This window comes from Gobio gobio (assembly GCF_949357685.1).
Source record: "Gobio gobio genome assembly, chromosome: 15".
NCBI classification, from domain to species: domain Eukaryota; kingdom Metazoa; phylum Chordata; class Actinopteri; order Cypriniformes; family Gobionidae; genus Gobio; species Gobio gobio.
Genome location: NC_137108.1, coordinates 40431205 through 40447484, shown reverse-complemented (window position 1 = coordinate 40447484; position 16280 = coordinate 40431205). Strand labels below are relative to the sequence as shown.

At 39.8% G+C, this 16280-nt stretch overlaps 1 protein-coding gene across 1 annotated transcript in view; it reads left to right on the top strand.

The window, feature by feature from the left end:
• Positions 1-1164: 1164 nt before the first annotated feature.
• dyrk1b (dual-specificity tyrosine-(Y)-phosphorylation regulated kinase 1B) overlaps positions 1165-16280 on the top strand; it is a 42984-nt gene continuing 27868 nt past the window's right edge. Inside the window, exon 1 of the mRNA XM_079836644.1 lies at positions 1165-1856. The gene's annotated coding sequence lies outside the window, so the exon portion shown is untranslated. The remainder of the gene's footprint in view (positions 1857-16280) is intronic.

Sequence of the window (16280 nt, the reverse complement as noted above, 5' to 3'; positions counted from 1 at the left end):
TTGGTCACATTTGTGACCTTGTCTTTTTATCCCATTGGCACACATGACACATTCAGGCCGTTTTAAATTGTGCCCTCGGACTGGAACAATGAGGAATTCATGTAATGGTGATGAAAGAGGATGTATAAAGACTTCGGTTAACTTAATCGGTTTCACATCCACTGCACGACCTCCTCCGCCATAAAGCTTTCCTGAAAGAGCACCTCAACGTTATTCTAATGATGCGCGTTCACGGTGCGACTCAATGTAACATAAAGAACACATACATTTAATAAATATATAGGTAACGTTACATGTTTTCTTACATGTTACATGTTTAACGTTTAGTGTCTATAGCCTGTTAATGTGACGATACAATATGCTAAACAATATGACAAAAGTGGTTTAATATCCTTTTGCACTTTTTTAAAAGCTCATGAAGTGCATAACGAACTTCACATCAATTTGTTCATCTGCAAAGTCAAAAATATGGTCACAAAGTATTTTAAAATAATATTCAAGTTAACGGGATGCGCCTTTTGCAGAAAATAACATACGAAACTGGTTCGTTGTTAGCTGGTCTTCCAGTTTGACCAGCTGGAAATGCCCCAAACCTCTTTTTAAAACTAAGATCTGGACAGACTGCAACCAGCAAACCATCTTAAGCTAGTTTAAACTGTTTTAAAGTAAAAAAGTAAATTGACGCATTATGAAAATATATATGTGAAAACTTTACAAGTAATCCATCACATCATTGTCTTGTCCACACATCGGTTGTGCCGAAATATAAGTATTGAGCTAAATTAAGATTAAAAAGTTTTCTTAGCCATAACCATTTATGGTCGCAGATTAGCTCTGTAAGTAAGCCGCTTCACATCTCCACTGCCTCGGCATTGTTCATTTGCATTGGCTCCAAGCAACCTATCAATTTCTAATAGCTTAAAACGGGCCAAAAAGTCACTCCAGTGCGCGTTTTCTAAATTATTGTTCCCGTAAAAGCATCGTTTTCCTCCCCTGCACAGGCAAATGCCGAGGCAAATCACGCTAACAGCCGCTGGGTGCAGCCCGTTGTCGGGTTTGTTTAGGCGGCCATTTTGTGAACACTGCACACACTCCGAAGCGAGCGCGCTTTGTAGCGGGGACGCGCTTTACCGTGCAGACCCTCTCTAAGCGACAAGCAGCCGCGGAGCCGATCCGAGATTAACGGGCAGTGAGGGGGGGTCCCTGGCGAATGCACATCGCTAATTGTAGCGGTGCGACGAAGAAACCCCGGTTTTTAGTTCATTCGTTTTTCTTTCTTTTTCCATTTTCATTTAATCACTCTTCTTCTCACCCCTCCACCCCCTCGCTGCTGCTGCTGCTGCTGCAACACCACCACCGCGAGCGACCCGCTACTATACTGCCGCTGCTGGGCGATGTGATCGCGGTTAGCCTGAGCGCTAGCCGCCGAGACCCACACACCACCACCGTTACTGCCGCGATTTGTTTCTGAGCGAGCAGACGGGACACACCAAGTCAAGGCGGAATATTGCGGCGGTTGTCACGGTTGCATGTTCTGCTGCTCATCGAACTGGCGGTTGGCCGCGCCGGGGGTTTGAAGACGCTCCTGTCGCGCTCATCTGTGCTTTTGGGGGACTGTGAAAAGAAAGACAAATGTGCTGAAGAGGGCTTGTAGAGCGACGACAAGGCGATAACGTGCGTGTTTCGTCTTTTCGGAAGACGATCGCAGCAACCCGTCCGAAGGGGTGGCGGTTCGGGGGGAGGGGGGTCGTTTTGCCGGTTTTTCGGTCCGCCCCGGTACCTGTGTGGCGGAGGTTCGGACGGTAGAGGGGGAATACTGGTAATGGCTGCTTCAGGAAGCTGGACACGAAGCTGAGGTAAGACTACAGTTGGTTTCTTTACATGCAGACACACTAGTATCGTCTTTTTACGCGATGCTCTCATAGGGCTCAGCCTGTTCCCTCCTTATTCCTCGCAATACACCGTGTTCCCGAAGATGCCTGATGCACAGGCCGGGGCTTTGGGCAGGGGAATAGGGAGGGAGTGGGGACATATTCGGCTTTATACTTCATGTAAACTGGGTCAGATGGAAAAGACCACGGGCAGGTATTTAAACGTGATCCTCCTGTGCCATCCAGAGAGCAGCGGCTCAACTCATGGCAGCCAGGTTGCTTGTCAGGATGTGATTTGCAATGATTAAAACCGTGCAATATATCTTTCCTGATCTGGTTTGGACCCTTTCGAGTATTAAACAGCTTATTCTGTCATCTATATGTACAAAATAAGCATCAGTCAAATCCATTGCATGAACCGCGTTTGCAGCCATGCACCCATGAACATGTTCGATTATGAGACCTTCAATGCATCTTTTGGTTTTCGCTTTTCATTACTCAGATTGATGAGTCAGGTTAGCCCATCACGTTTGTTTAGACACCCAGTCGTCATTTAATGGTTGTTCAAAAAAAGGAAAAATCCAAGAGCATCAGTTCGGCCACAATTACATTAATGCAAAACTGCGGTGTTGCATGGGATGCAAATCTTGTGCACAGAATGCCTGGATGCTATCGAAATTTGACAGATAATCTTGCTGGTTTTCAACGCATTTGGTTAGTATATTTACCGTTTCACAAAACATACGACCGTCCTATGTCATATTTTGCGAATAAAACAGCGAGTTTATTCCAAGGATCTCTGTATATAGGGTGACGTTACAATTTTCTTCATAATGTTCATGCGTTCACAAGCGTGTTGCTTGGAGGGCGATTTATGGCCGATTCTTACTATCCACCTCAAGAATACATTTGGATGTGGCACATATACCCAGGTCTAGCCCAGTGTGTGGATAAATCTGGCTATGCCTACACCCTTCATCTCCATAGCGTTTTCTGCAAGGTTTCTGCTGTGGTGCTGAAGTAGCAATGCCGGTTCAAAATGGACACACTTCTGCTTCTGCTCTTCTTCTGCATGTTGCCATCTCACTGCATCATTATACGTTGTCAACTTTGGGAATGGTTTTAACATGCATATTTTCACCGTGTTTAGTTCAAATTCATGCTTTGATTATAGATCATGTAGATTTTTTCCCTGAGGGAAAATGGGTGGAATCATTTGGTTTGTTGGTGAATCTTGGATTTAGGCTTCTTGGAACTACTTTGTGCAATCACCTTTCTGTCTTGGAGGTTTTTATAATAAAGAAAAAAGATTGTCTTATTTGAGACGTCTTTATAGATGCATAAGACGTTTAGTTACAACGTAGCTTGTCTCTTCTTTCTCTTTTCCCGGAATCTTCTAAACAGTTTTCATGCATTTTTGTGCTCTTTTCCAAACATCTGGCTTGAGCATGCATTAATCTACCCTCTTGTTTCTTTTTGTTTTTTGGCCCCATTTATTTTTATGTGACCAGCTCTGTTTTTGGATTTCTTTTGGTGTCCGTGGCTGAGTGACACAGGCCTCTGAATAGACTAACTAACTTCATTGTACAAAATCTTGCAACAACTGTAAACGTACTGTGGAATTATTTTAAAGGGGTCTTTCTTTGCTTGAAAACGTGAAAATGAATCTCTTCATTTAAAAAGATGGTCAATGGTTCAAAAAAGGCTTGTTCTTATAGCTTTTTATATTTAGAAGTTCAGCAATGACAAGACATCAAGCACGCAAGGCAAGTTTTAACAACTTTTAGGTGTGTATTCGATGAAGTTGCTTTGTGAGAAGTTCTTATTGGTTGGTGTACAGGATTGTAGTTGCTGTAAATGTCACCTCTCTCATTTCTTGTAGCTGACATAAACTAAACTGGGATGGACGCAAGCTTGTTAGTCTTTTCAGAGACCACCTGAGGCAGTATTCCCCATTCATCTTGCAACATACTCCTAAATTTGATAGCTCTGGGAGGAGAGGAGACGCACACTTACAAGTACACAGTTTATATACTGTGCGTCTCCCTGTTTATGTATGCCTCTGAGTTCTTTGATGAACAGCATAAGCTACATTTAGGCTCTTGCAAACAGTGGAAAGCGCCCTTCTTGCTGTGGAAATTCACGATAAACGGTAGAGTAGGAAAGTGCTGTTTTTTCCATAGCCCACCTCCCTTTCTGTCCGTCTGTCCCTGTGTGACTTTGCCCTTACTCTATCAGGACAAATCCCTTCACTCATCAGATGGCATATAGCCTAACACATCGATTTGGATGTGGCTCCTAACAAGCTTTTCCTCTAAAGCGTGGCTTGCGTGCGGGGTCAACATGTGGCTTTGTGGATGATAACAGTATACACTGAAGTATGTTCTCCATTGAGATTGTGCAGGCTATTAAAGTGTATCGTAATTTATGCAAATTTTAAGGTACAAACTTGTCCGATTGCTTGTCTAAACTGCCAGATGAGAAAGGGTTTTAGTGACCTGAGTGGAGTTTTTTTTTTTTTTATTGACTCGAATCCAGAAGTAAGTTCATTTGCGTTGATCCACAGCAACATAATTCATTTACATATCAAATCGAGGAATTACAAGGAAATTGCATCGGGAAATGGAGCAACGTTTACAGCAACCATCTTAAACGTTAATTGCTTTGTCTTGTAAGGGATCGTAGTTAAAGCCATTAACCACAATTTCGGCAAACTCATTCAACCTCTGAGTATCATCACTTTGGTGCCCTGCCCTTTGGTAGTAAAGGTCACTTTGAGGTGTATTTGTCATTGAACTAGTCCAACTAGAGTTTTTTTGGCAGTTATATAGTCTGAGTTATAATGTAATTCACGAGAATTCATGTCGATGAGCATAAGTTAAATGGATCTCTCATGGTGTCATTTGTTAACCGCATCAGTGATGGATTGATTTTTTTTTTGATGTTTGCAGATTCAACCCTACGGATCATAGTCATGTTGTAGGACTACAAGTTAATTCAGGTCTTTGTTTTACGCTAAAGTAAAGTTTGCTACCAAAAAAAGGGGGAACAAAAGAGAAGACTTCTGGTCAAGACTCAAGCTGGCTTCATGGCTTGCTCCCAGCTTCCTTCCATAAGCTGTTGCTGCCTGTCCCTTTTTAATGTAGTTTTCTTCCTGCTTCCACTGGCTCATAAATTGGTAATGAAAAGCACACAGTGGCTTTGTAGATGTTGAACTGGCTTGGTGTATACCTAGGGTACGAGCGAGGCTAGTAGCTGTAATTTAGCAGGTGCTGGTGACTTTTGATGGAGGTAGGAAGAAATGGAAAGTTGCCTCCTAAAAGCACAGATGGCCCTCTTACAGAAAACACACAGGACATCTCTTATATCCAGACCAACTTATAATCTCTTGCAACAGTATAGATTCTCAGTCTGGCGTCGGTATATGGTGCAGGTTGTGATTTGGACACTTTCCGTTCCCTGTAGGGAGAGTTTCAGTGTTTATGTCCTTTACTGTGTCTCCACTCTTTCTTGACCACTGCATGCACATTTCAAAGAGTAGCCTGCCTTGCTGAGGTGTACACCTTAGCAGCAGCAGAAGTGTGTGTGTGTGTGTGTGTGTGTGTGTGTGTGTGTGTGTGTGTGTGTGTGTGTGTGTGTGTGTGTGTGTGTGTGTGTGTGTGTGTGTGTGTGTGTGTGTGTGTGTGTGTGTGTGTGTGTGTGTGTGTGTGTGTGTGTGTGTGTGTGTGTGTGTGTGTGTGTGTGTGTGTGTGTGTGTGTGTGTGTGTGAGTGAGTCATTCTGGTCTAGTCCCCACCTCTACATGATGCAGTCTTGGTCAGTGTTTGAAGCCTTGAAACCCTGTAAGTTTCAGCAATGCTCTTTATTGACAAGGTGATATGGTTTCCAAATCTAGAAATTCAAGGTGCTGTAGAGTTAAGCCAGTCATTATAGAACATAATTACTGGTGCTTGCTAAAGCACAAACCCTTAACTCCCAGTATTAAAGTAACTAATTCTGTATCGTATGTGCAATGGACATACATTATATCTTAAATAATTTGGCTTGTTAATGAGATGCATGGTACTACATTTCTGAGTGTTCTAACTTAAGGTTTTTAAACTGACGTTGATGTTCTTGAGCCTTCTCTAGCGACCTGTATGTCATAGGCCTTACCCCCAATTTCCACCGGCTGCGTTACGGCTGCGGAACAGCTCCGCTGCGTGACAGCTCCGTGTTCCGTCGTCCGTCAATACCCACCAGGTCCGGATTTGTTGCGGAACGGCTGCGGTCATGACTGACAGCTGACGTCACGAGGCCCCATGTAATCTCGCGAATTCTGGTGTGATTGCGCGATATTTAACCTGTATAGCTATATAACTCCTCATTACGAGTACATAACTAGCTATTTGCTTTCTATCTTTATTTCTTGGACAAAAATAGTGACTTACCATCCACACCAATCACTTCTGTTATAGTTTTCCACGCCGCATCCTTTTTAATGTTGTCCTTATAAAAAGGATGTGAGGGGTCATAGATGATGGGTTGATTCTGTACCTCAATAATCAGCATTTCTTCATCCATCGTGTCAACGGGGTTAAAACAAGCCTGTCTCCGCCCATTATGACGTTTTCAAGGTGTAGTGTAGGGAAAAATGAGCGCGGTGTATTTTATTTTGAAAATTAAACGGATCTTTTATTTTGTTTCTGGCTGTTCTGTTTTGTCACTCGACTTCCTGTCCTGCGTACTCTGCCCTGTAGTGCTGCGGAGCGCTCCGGCATCCGGCAAAAATAGAAGCTCTGCGTATTTGATGCGGAGCGCTGCGGATCGCCGGAGTCGGAACGCAGCTGTAACGCATTCAGTGGAAATACACTCATTGACTTTAATGGAAACCTATTGACTCCGCCGCCGTGACGGAGCCGTAACGCAGCCGGTGGAAATTGGGGGTTATCCACACAGGCAACATGTTTTTTATTTGACTATATTATAAGATTATATATTGCCTGAATAAAATCCATATATTTGAATAAAATCCATTTTTTGTAGCCTGAACAGATAAAACAGATTTTCTGATTCACCTTTGTAAATTAATCTATACTTATTTGTTTTAAAGGAACAACAGCCATTGTGGATGTGCTTGGAAAATCAATTGTAGTCTGAAGAGAAAAAAATGAGATCTGGCCCTATACTGTATATCATGGGAACCTTTCCGACATTTAAACAAAATGAATGAACAAAAATCACATTAAAAAAATGTACCAAAAAGGTTTAAGAAAAGTAAAATCAGATTTGACCGGCTGTGTGTGAACATAGCCATAGGAACTCTTTTGGCTCGGGCCTGCAAGCATCCACCTAGCAATGCCATAGCAACTACTAAGAACACTCTAGCAACTGCATAGCAACAGGCTAAAAATGATTTAGAACGCAAGTATTGCACTCACATTTTGTGTTCACACCCCTAGAACCCATTTCAGATTATCTGGGTAGACATCCTCAAAAGATTTCTGACAACATTACATAAGGGGCTTTTGTACTGGAAGGATGTTTTCATAGTTCCTATAAATTATGGTGGAAGTACCTGCTTTTTGCTGTGTTCAAGCCCCAGGAACTGGGAACGATTTTAGTAATAGAAATGCCTTTTGGGGGGACTAAATTAGCTAGGGGTCTAACCCAGCACAAAAGATACTACCAGTGATGTAATACATTGACTGACCGAACACATGCCATACGAAACACCGGCATCTCCCCATTTTTTTAAAACACAGTTTACATAGGCCTATACTTACCTACCTACCAAACCTACTCCATGAACTTGTAAAACAGCGATAGATGGACCAACTCTGAAGTCCAGGCACGTTGTGTTCTTTTCTCAGTCTCGATGATATATCACTGCAAGTTCATTGGAGATTTCGTCTCTTAGCCCTCCCTTTTGCTCTTTCAATCACGTAACTTATAAGTCTACATTCCATCTCCGTTATCACGAAAACTACGGCACACAAAAAAAAACACCGCTCATATCATGCCGTCCCCAGTTGTTGATGTTATTAAATGCCACGCTTAAATGACGTTGCTGTCGGCCGCCTTACGTCACGTCAGATCAGGAAAATGGCCGTAAAGGAAAATTGTGTTCTTGGGGGGACCACCCTGGTGGCTGTATTCTATAACTGAGTTCCTATAACTATCCCGAGCGAAAGTCCCTGTATACTATTTTCCAGAAAGAGTCGGGACATCAATGACTATCCGAGAGCAGTATTTGTGGAAGCAAACCTGAAGTAGTTGAACCTTTCTGCTGTAATCTAAGCATTCTGTTTGCATTGTGTGCAGATACAAAGTTATTGTGATGCATGTGTGTGTTTGATCAGTTTGATGTCTCTCTATATGCATGTCTGCTTCAGCATCCTCTGTTCATGTGTGTGATAAGAAGGAGCTACTCATCTTCATGGTGATCTTTTTTCCCTCTCAACATCCCTGCCTTGCTGACCTGCTTAACACAGCTCTGAGATGGGGAGAGAGAGAGAGTGAGGGTGAATGAGTTTAAACATATGGAGGAGTGAGTCTGGAAAGGTAACGGAGGTGGAATAAACTGGGAGAGAAGAGATTTCGATAAATCAAGATAAATGGATCTCCTATTCAGTCGAAAGACAAAAAAGAAAGGTGTAAAGATGGATGTGTGTGTATGTGTGTCAGAGAGAGAGAGAGCGAGAAAGTCATTGGTGGAGCTGGATGGGATAAAGATGTTATGAGCTGCTCCCAAAATAGACTTTTCTTCATCATTTTAGTAATCTCTATCCATCCCGTGCAAATCCCTGCACCATGAGAGAATAGTCATTTAAAGTCAAGTATGTGACATGACCACAACACGGAATTCATTTGTAAGTTCTCAAGGTGAAAAAGGCATCATTTTATTGTTGTTGTAAAATGAAGATCAAAATGTAGAGGAAAATCTGTAGTCCGCAAAAGTTTCTTTTTCATTCTTTTACAATATGTGTTTTGGAGCTTTCGCATTTTTATTTATAGCACGACATACACTCACACTGTGCCTAACCCTGGGTTATTGTCATTCTAAACACCGCTTTTAACCCCGGGTAAAGGAACGTTTCACACTTGTGAGGTTAGCACCGCTTTTTTACCCGGGGTTATGAAACCCGGCTCTGGAGCAGGGTTAGCACTGCTTTTGCAGTGCCAAACCCGTACAGTGTGAAACGATGCAATGTTAGAATGTGTACATATTTGCATGATTTGGACAGTCATAGAAACACTGCACAACATATAAACAGTAAATTCAGTTTTTTGAGATAATTTTTTTTTTAAAGGCTAACAGAAAAATCGTTCTTAGCTATTAGCTCCATTAGCTGCTATTTAAAAAATGGTGGTCACAAGTTTGTGTTCGTCTTGCTGGTCACGGTAACCCAGCCCCTGACGCAAGCGGTTCTTACTTCTAGACCAGCAATGTTTTGGTGCTACTTAAGAACCACTTTTCCTGGTTCAGAGCTGGTGCTTTGGGTGTGGAAAGACAAAGAACCGATTTGAAACTAGGCTCTGGCTCCGAACCAGCGCAAGCACTGCCTCGGTGGAAAAGGGGTATATGAAGAAGAGAATATTCTTACCTATTATAGTCCGAAGTATCCATTCAGTATTAACTCGATAGTACAGTCTGCAATACGAGGATGCACAATGATTTATGTAAACAGGTCACATACTGCGTTCATCCAATCAATGACACTGACCCTGCAAATAAAAACACAGGGTTTAGGAATGTACAATGTGAAATATCAGCTTATGAATACCCAGGATTAATTGTTAACCCTGGGTAAATGATGAGCAGTGTGAAACGTGAAGCAAGATAACCCAGGATTCAGTTTACATGGGGTTTTGAATGACCCAGGGTTAACTATTTCAAGTGTGAACAGTCCTTTTGAAAGGTGATGGCGAGAAGAGGGAGAATTGAGATAGGATGTGTAATTTGAACTTGCATCTCCTGCATGAGCACCATTGCTTCACATGTTGCATGTGTTATATACTAGGCCTCCGCTCTGTCTTTTATACATTTGCCTAATTGTAAAGCTTTATTTTTACTGAATAAGTCAGGGATAGGTCAAACAAAAAATCTTACATTTTCAATACAACATTTGCTGTCAACTTGTTTAGAAAAGAGACAACAGACTAGCTAAAACTTATAATATGGACAGACTGATATACAATCTAGTAGTTGGGTTATTTGACTGATATTTGAAATGATCTACTGATGACTGTGCCTCATTGGCAAATTAATATAGCGTAGTATCTGTACACTGACCTTTTAAAAATGCATATGTTCTATTTTTTTAGTAACATAAATAACTGATTTTGGGCACATCTTATTTGCTGTCATTTCATTTGACGAATTTGAAATTATATAAGCCACTGGCGTTTACATAACAATGGACCATTCATTCATAGGACAATTAACAGACACATATACAATACCATTCAGTTTGGGTCAAGAAATTCATATTGCATTCAGTAAGATGCATTAAGTTGATTAAAAGTGACCATAAAGAGATTTACATGGCTACAAAAGATTTCAGATAAATGTTTTCTATTCATCAAAGAATTGATAATAATAAATTGTTTCTTGATAATAGTTATGATGCTGAAAATGCAGCTTTGCCTTCACAGAAATAAATGACATGTTAAAACATTTTGAACGATAGTGTATGTTGAAGAATCTTGCTGTTTATTGTGATTTACATGTGAAAGAGAGAGACGCATGATGCAGCTCTACACTTACATTTCGACAGTTCAACATGTGTCTCTAGGCAGATACTAGTTGAATTGCAAAAAGGTAGTTTAGTTTGATGAACTGGGTAACTTGAGCTATGCTATATGTAGCTATAGCTTAGTTATATTTATTTTTGTGATGAGGTCCATGTTTTATACCGGTACACCCTGTTGCTATGATTTAATGCACCATGATATCAGGTTTACTAGTTCTGCATTTATTAGTCCAGAAAGTTAGAAGTTAAGCCTTCTTGACCAAATCTATGGTGATCTAACTGTCATTTATCGTTGTCAAAATACCTGTTTTTAAATACAGACTCTTTGTTTTAATTCATATTCGAGTATGATATGGTTTATTTCACTATCAGTGCGCTAATGAGAGAATATTGTGTTATGGCCAGTTTTGTAACTTCAGTTTTGTGAATGAATAGCTTGTAAATCTCACTTGTTCTTCCTCTCTCATACACAGACTTTAGGAATGGCATGGCAGCACTCAATAGACTTGTATGTCGTTGAATATGGGATGTATTTACATGGCCCATGTCTCTATGGATACGGTGACGTGGGGGTAGTGCGGGGCAGAACAGTATAGGATCCTCATCAGGGACATTGCTGGGTCACTCTCTTCAAAGGGAGATGAAAGTGGGTCAGGACTGGGGGAAGAGATGAGAGGAGAAAAGAGGAGAAGGAAAGAAATCAGGAGCAACTGAGAACATGCCACACAGTTTTATTTGAGTCTGTTGCACCAGTGTTGATTAGTCAAACTTGTTTAGCGCTTATTCTGTAATTATGTCAGGACGTAGCATGAGTTGGTATCACTTGATGGGGTGACCGTATTCCTGGGCCCACGTTTCAAGGGTTATGTCATCAATTTCTCGCCATCTTGTTGTTCATCTTCAAAACACAAATAGAGAGATTTATGTCCCTCCATTGACAGCTACACAACTACCACTGACGCTTCAAAAAGTTCATAAAGAGATCCTAAAACTAATCCATATGAATCGAGCGGTTTAGTACAGATTTTCTGAAGAGACTGTATCACTTTATATGATGAACAGATTTTAATTTAGTCTTTTGTTCACGTAAAAAAACATTGATAATTGAAAATAAACAGAAGCTCAACCATACCTGCAGTTAAGCGCGAGAACAAACCTCATTGGTTCTTTCGGAAGCTCAAACGTGCGTTATGAATGAACCTCATTGGTTCTCGCATGTTTGAGCTTCCGTTTAACATATCTGATGTGTGTGATGATCAATGTGTATATGAATAAAAGCCTCAATTAAATCTGTTGTTCATCATATAAAGCGATTGAGTCTCTTCAGAAAATTTGGACTAAAAACCACTCAATTCATATGGATTAGTTTTATGATCTCTTTATGAACTTTTTGAAGCGTCAACGTGTTAGTTGTGTAGCTGTGAATGGAGGGAAAGGATTTCATCAAAAGATCTTCATTTGTGTACCAAAGATGAACGGAAGTCTTAAGTGTTTGGAACAACTTGAGGGTGACTAAATGATGACAGAAATTTCATTTTTGGGTGAACTAAACTCAAACGAAAATTGTTATCATTTACTCACCCTCATGTTGTTCCAAACCCTTATAACTTTCTTCTGTAGAACAATTTGAAAGTAAATGGGGTCCATTGTTGTTCATCATGGTGAGTAAGAATTGTCTTCTTTTTTTTCCCCGTGAACTAGCACTTTATTACTCTTTACAGCCCTGTTGTGTATGGAAAAAAAGGTGTTATTTTGGAATTATGTAGTTTTAACAGTATTTATTTAATATTTTGAATATTTAGTGTAAGTTTTAATAATTGACATGTCATTTTTATTAGTATTTTTTAAATTTAAATTTAATGTATTCCTGCCAAGGCAAGTTTTAGTTTTTCATCAAATATTTATAATATTTTGTGTTTTATTTCAGCTTTATTTTCGATTAACAAAACAATTTGAAATAGTTTTAGCGGTTAGTTAACAATAACAATAGTGTTCTTATCCAAAGACAACTCTTGCCTACAGTCACTGTGACGTTCGCCATCGGGTTGGCCACCATCTTATGCAAAGATCCAGCTGTCTTTTGGGGACGTTTTTCCAAAGATAGAAATGTTAGATGTTGCAAACACAGGTGATGCAGCGATTCAGAGACTTTGTTTATTTTGTATTTCAGGAAAAGCTGTAGTTGGAAACCCTAACCCTAAGGTGATGGACGCAGGGTCGTGGTGATCCTAGTCCCAAACGCTGGCCTACCTATAGACAACATCCATCCGAGTTGGCCTAGATAACCCATACTGCATAAATGGGTTCGACAAATTGTCAAATTTGTCAGTCTGCTTCATCACTTGAATGCAAGAGGCTGGCTGTCTGTGCACATGCATGCTTTTCTAGATGTGCGCATGTGCCCATCCTTAAACATCTATATATGTCTTGGTAGCCTATATTTGAAACATGCCTGTTTTAAAGCCCATGGTTAGTCAACTGTATGTGTCCATGTAAAAGGCCCTGTTGTCACCATGGGAGTGCGAGACTGCTTCATGCACTGACTGTGACAGCCAAAGTGCCTGTCTGTGTGCCTGCATGCCTGCACACACCCCTTGCCAGGCTCCATGACTGCTCTAAGCTGGCACAGCAAGAATTAAATAGCCAGAGCTTCTAGAGATTATGCCTGGCTTAACAGAAGCTTAATCACATCGTATGTGCAGTATAGGAGGAATAGAACAGACAGTGGTGGGAGAAGGAGAGGTGGCAGAGGGGCGTTAGGCGTTCATGTGGACCAATGTCTAAGAATTGCTGTTTTGACAGTTTAAATGTTATGGGGTGTGTTTGATCCAAAAAGGAGCATGGTGGATGTCAGCTGTCAACCTTATGGTCCTTGCATGTTCAGAAGCACTGCTCTTGAAAACCACCTGTGCGAGAACTAATGCTTTAAATCTGTTTCAGCTACCAATGACTATTGGACTTGTTCTATATTAATAATACATATATTAATGCATAGATGGATATTACCCAAAACAAGCAATATCTAGACTGGAAAAGTATAAGTAATGACTATGAGCTAATTCAGATGTTACTATATCAGATGCGAATGTAAGTTTGCTAAAACAACGCCTAAATGCAATTTAGATATTTATTAGCATTATTTCAACCCACCCATGCTGCCTAGCATTTGATGATGGCAGAAAAGGAAAGTAATTTCAGAGGCGGAGAATGTTATAACATTTTTATGAAAGATTACAGAAGACGAGCAATATTAAGGCATTTTATACATATAGTTTTGATTTAAATGTTGACTTTATTTCATTAACATGAGGTCCTTTTACTTTATTAAAAAGTTGTTACAGGTTTTACATACTTTGTATAACATATGCACATGGTGGTTTTAATCAGAGGGTGTCGCTTTTCGTAAGATCATATTGCAATGCTGATCAGGACTGTTTGAAATTGGTTTATTCTTTTTTCACTCTTTAAAATAAAGGTTCTTATATGGCTCTTTGGCGGGGTGTATGGTTCCATGAAGAACCTTTAATACCCAAAGAACCTTTCCATTGCACAAAAGGTTCTTTGAAACGCAGAAAGGTTCTTTAGACTATAAAATAGTTAGATAAAATGGTCCTTTAAAGAACCTTTCATAAAACAGTTCTTCAGGGAACCAAAAACAGTTCTTCTATATGGCATCACTGTGAAAACCCCTTTTGGTTCTTCCTGGCACCTTTATTTTTAAGAGTGTATTTATTTATTTTTGTGGCTGGTAGTTCTTGACCTGTTGCTACAATTGCTAATTCATATTTTATTTATATATATAAATGTGTGTGTGTATATGTATATATTAAAATATTTGAGCCTTTGTAGTTTACACAAGCGGTTCAACTGCTTTGTCTTTCACCTCATGTTCACATGTGAGCAGCCAAGTCTTTGTGAGGTTTGAAAGATGTATGTAATTTGCTTAAATTACATTTTAATACTTTTTTCGAACCTACCAAAGAAAGAGAGAATTTAGATTCCAGCCCGAATGTGGGGTTTTTGTATTAACTAGTATGACTAACCCTAACTCCAGAGGGCAAGAGAATAAGAAATCACCCTAAACTTTACAGTGATGTGAGGAATGATAGTTAAAGTTGTTGATTTAGTGTAAGCCTTTTGATCATTTACATAGCAGGCCAATTGAACAGTGATGTCTTTATGTAAATAAATATGTATGTAAGTAGGGTGATACTCGCTCTGATATCTGTTTTTGGACGCTACCCTGAAACTTGTCTGAGAGACATATCAATTACTTCTTTTGTAAACCTAACGGTTTGTTTTGCTTTGCAAATTACATTGAATACATGTCGAACCTCCCAAAGATTTGGCTGCTTACGTCTGAACACGAGGTGAAAGACAAAGCAGTTGAACTTTTATAGTTTATTTGGAAATGTTCAAGTTGGGCATCATTTCCTCTCAAATAGATTGTCTATAGCACTCATGCCTTGCAATGGGGAGATATATTTGACATGAGTTTTAGATCGATTTGTTTTAATGGGTTTGTCCTTTGGCAAATCCAATGGCCTTAGTTTATTCCAGTCCTGCCATTAGATCACGTTCATCAACTCCTGTGTCTATGTAAAGTACTGAGCTGATATTTTTGGTTCTGTAAACCTTGATACTAAAAAGAAACATACTAGTTCACATTTATTATTGCCATAACTTTTCATAAAGAAATGTTAAGCCTATTTGTAAATGCAAGGTAAAAAAATCTATGATCGATATATGACAAGATTCAACTCATTTTTTTAAAAGTCAGTTTAATGTAAAACATCCAAGTTGATTGTACTTAAAATTAAAGTCAGCAAAACATTTTTTTTTTTTTTACAGTGTACAGAAAACTGAGAAATTAGGCCTGTGTTTATTTGTTTTCAGGTGATTCATAGTTTGCCAATCTTGCAGACTCCATCTTAAACTTTGTTAAAGAGTTATGCATTTATTGAGGCCGTTATAACTAGTTATAAAAATCAAATTTGATAATACTGCATTGAAAATATGCTCTTAATAGGTAAACATCTATATTTTATGTGTGTGTGTTAAAGTTTTTTTTTGGAAGGTAGTCTGAAAACAATCTCCAACCCGTCCTTGATTCACGGATTTACCAGAATCACCAAGTGCTGATCTAAAAAGGCTTTTCTCTCCCACTGCCAGTGCTTCCTCTCCCTTCATGCAGTGCTTTGGCTTGGCCACTAGAGGCAGCAGAGGAGGGACCACCAGTAACTTCTCAATTATCACAGCCCTATGCATGCTTTTCTCTTTTAATCCCTGGTAAAGCATTGATATCACCAATTGTGTAGTAGTATAAGATGTTTTTCTGTTTTAGTATAGTGTATGTAACATGAAGTAATTTTGTATTTTATTTCTGTATGTAAAATGATGTAATATTTTTGTGATATTATTTCTGCTTATGTCACAAGGCTTCCAGTGGCACCTGTAGGAATGACCCATGAGCAACCTGATCACTCTTAAACTCTCCCTGAACCCTAGAAACCCTAATGCATACATTTAAGCAGTTTACTCTTTGTAGAAAAAAACACCCACATTAAAAATTGTAGATTAATTGCACAAAAAAGGGGTGACACTGGTGTGGCCTGGGCGATAGCGCCCTCGCTGTTTCTCTCATTGACTGTCCGTGTAACGGTTATGTGTGGTTT